General features: G+C 36.6%; 1 non-coding gene across 1 annotated transcript; it reads right to left on the minus strand.

Moving 5' to 3' along the window:
- Positions 1-1385: 1385 nt before the first annotated feature.
- Trnar-ucg (transfer RNA arginine (anticodon UCG)) lies at positions 1386-1458 on the minus strand. Its single transcript has one exon. It is a non-coding gene; the product is annotated as a tRNA-Arg (tRNA).
- Between the last annotated feature and the right edge of the window lie 2238 nt (positions 1459-3696).

Raw genomic sequence — 3696 nt, forward strand, 5'->3', positions numbered from 1 at the left:
ACGCGTGACAATCTCTGTATTTCCACCTATCATCCACATCTATAGATTTGTCTAATCCTTTAAAACTCCCTAATGACTCAGCTCTAACAATCTGATTACTGAGTCTATTCCATTCATCTGCCACCCTATTTGAGAACCAGTCCCTTCCTGTTTCTTTCTTGAATTCAAATTTTTCAAGATTGAACCCTTTATTTCTAGTTCTATTCTGATTACTGTTTTTGAGAATTTTGCTTATGTCTTCCTATACCACTTAAAGACTTCTATCAGGTCCCCTCTTAACCTACGCCTCTCTAAGGAGTGTAAATTTAACAGCTTCAATCTCACTTCGTAAGGAATACCCTTCATCTCCTGCATCGTTTTAGTCATTCTCCTTTGTACTGATTCTAATAGATCTATATTCTTCCTGTAATATGGGGACCAGAACTGCACAGCATAGTGTAGATGAGGTTTGACCAGCACCAAATATAACTTTAATATTACTTCTGGTCTTCTGCTTTTACCAATTCTAAAAATAAATCCTATTTTGGCTCTATACATTGTTTTCTTAGACTGAGATAAAAAATCCTAAATTTTTTTCGTTCCCTAAACTTACCAAAGCTTCGTTGTTCATTGCATATCTACTGTGTGGAACCCATCTTCTACCTTCGCTATGTACTTTGCATTTGTTAATGTTAAACCGCATTTGCCATCTGTCTGTCCATTCGTTCATCCTGTCCAAATCTGTCTGCAAGGCGATCACATCCGAATCTGGCCTAATTAACCTACCTATTTTCGTCTCATTCGCAAATTTACTAACATCACTACTAATCCCACTATCCAAGTCATTAATATATATTAAAAACAACAATGACCCTAAAACTGATCCCTGTGGCATCCCACTAATTACTTGACCCAGCTCTGATTTAGAGCCATTTATTACAACTCTCTGTCACCTCTCGCCTAACCGCGACCTTATCCACCCTAACCTAACACTTTCCCATTTATCTCGTGCGCCCTTACCTTTCTCAGGAGCCTTTGATGGGGTACCTTGTCAAACGCTTTACTTAATTCCAGGTATAGGGTGTCATAACTATCTCCATTATCTGCCGCCTCCCTCAGGTGCTGAGACCCGCTCACATAACTCAGCCTGGAAGTATGAGATCCTCTCACGAAACTCAGCCTGCACCTCCGAGATCCTTCAATGGAACTCGGTCTCCTCCTCTAAGACCTTCGCAACGAAAACCAACAGAACAGGAGAACTAACACAACCAAACGACACAGCAACACAAGGCGCCATCACTAACGAGTTAGCGTCAGGTTACTGGCTCACTAACACAAGACACGTCCTTTTACTAGGGACTCTGATTTGAGACTGAAAAAAAAAAAAAAAACAAGCTTTATATCATCGACCGTGACAGGACTCGAACCTGCAATCTTCGGATCCGAAGTCCGACGCCTTATCCATTAGGCCACACGGTCTGAGAGTAGCTAATATATATATATATATATATATATATATATATATATATATATATATATATATATATATATATATATATATATATATATATATATATATATATATATATATATATATATATATATACACACACACACACACAGCGTGAGTAATTGTTGGTATAATAAAGATCATCATAACGTGACGTACGAGTAAGAACCATGCTCTGAAACGCTTTAGCTCCCCACCTCCACTATTTTTAAGACTGAGATTGAAGTTACATGGTTTTTATTTATTTATTTATTTATTTATTTATTCTATTTATTTATCTATTTTTTATAGTTCTAGTGGAAGCGCCTGAAGAACCCTAATAACTTCCACCGGTGACTGGAATAAGGGAGATGAAGACCCGAAGTGCTTAGTAATACGGACCCAAGACTGCAGTAGGTTTCTTTTTTACAGACACGTGGCAGACAAACTCACCATCCCCTGGTAGTCTTTCACCTCAGTCTGTTTCCACCATGAGCATAATCCTGCTTTACTTCCATCAACGTTCATACGTGCAGTTTTATATACTACGTTACTTTTACTTTTTGAGATTAACGTTTTGTAGTTCTTGCCTCTATTTGTGTGTAAAATGGAGAGGAAAGAAGAAAGGTTGGCGCGTAAATCTCTTCCCCTCGACAAGCCGTGATGCATGAGGTGAGAAATTTTGTATACCGTGAACGCTGTTTGTTTAATCTGTCCTGAGGGGTCTGGCGGCTTAGTTATGTATACGGTTCCCGCCTGGGCTTGCAACAACGCGCAGTACAGCCGCCAGTAGTAATCCGTCACACTCTCCTTCACTTTGATTTCTTCCTTTAACTCTTTTACTGACAGATAATTTGTTCATAATTAGGTATAATTTTTAAGTTATACTTTTACACAGCCGTCTCTTACATAGTTCTGTAACCTATAAATGACCTAATTAACTGTTCTTTATTCATTTCTATGTGTAAGCAAACGTTTTTTGAGACATTTTTTGTACAACTGTCTTACGTAATTCCATAACCTATAAATAAAAAAAAAAGTATTCTTTTTCTTTATTCCTTTGAGCAAAGAAACGACGAATACGACGGTTAAAAGCTTAAGTGAAGTGATCTCTTATATCACTTGTCAGGTTCTGTTAGATCATCAACAAAACAGTTAATGAAAAAAATTTTAAATAGGAAAGAGCGTGGTACGTTAAGACTTAAGAGCGTGACTGTACGTGCATATACAGTGCGTGTAGTTGTTATATTACAGATCGTAACGTGACGTGCGAGTAGGGACCACGTTCTCAAACGCTTCTGCGCCGCACTTCCACTAATTTCAAAAGGCTCTAGTTGAAGTTACAAGGGTTTTCATTGATTTTTTTTTATGGCTTTAGTGATAGAATAACGAAATTTCTACATTATAAACAGGATAAATACCCTTGAGAAACTGACTTATCGTCTCAGGGATCTTTTTGAAAATATCCATAACAAAAGAACAAGGGATTTAGAATACAGATCTAAGCAGCACGACGAGTGGCAAAGACGTCCTCTGGTTCAGGATGCTTTGAATGATGCTGGGAAGAAAATTTACTTCTGTTGTGGCCATGCATGACGTAAGCCGCAGCACTGCTGTCGGGAGGGAAGGTGTGAGGTGTGTGAAACTAAGGCGTGGTGAAACTGGACCCCTCTCTCTCTCTCTCTCTCTCTCTCTCTCTCTCTCTCTCTCTCTCTCTCTCTCTCTCTCTTGATGTGTTGAAAGAGAAAGACAGACAAAAGGAAATAAATAAATAAATGAACAAGAAAAGAAAGAAAGACTGTAAATATAACTGTGTATTCAGGAACGCTTTTGTGTTCATTTATATATATTAGTTTTACTTTGATGTATTATTTTTCAAGAAAGTTTGTTTGTATAAAGCACTCGGAGTGTAACAGCATAATAAAATAAAAGGTCTCATTGTGTTAAGTTGAAAAAAAAAGAATATATATATATATATATATATATATATATATATATATATATATATATATATATATATATATATATATATATATATATATATATATATATATATATATTGTACACTGACAATTTTTTTCTTTTATAATGTTAAAAGAAACAAACTATTATAGTAGAGAAAGAGAGAGAGAAAAAAAAAAAGACATCCCGTGAAACAATTTTTTCTCCTTTCCCGCGGCGTGCTTAGGGGAGATCCTATTATGAAGGCTTGGCTGGTAAACTTTAGA

This window comes from Scylla paramamosain, chromosome 7 (assembly GCF_035594125.1).
Source record: "Scylla paramamosain isolate STU-SP2022 chromosome 7, ASM3559412v1, whole genome shotgun sequence".
NCBI lineage: Eukaryota > Metazoa > Arthropoda > Malacostraca > Decapoda > Portunidae > Scylla > Scylla paramamosain.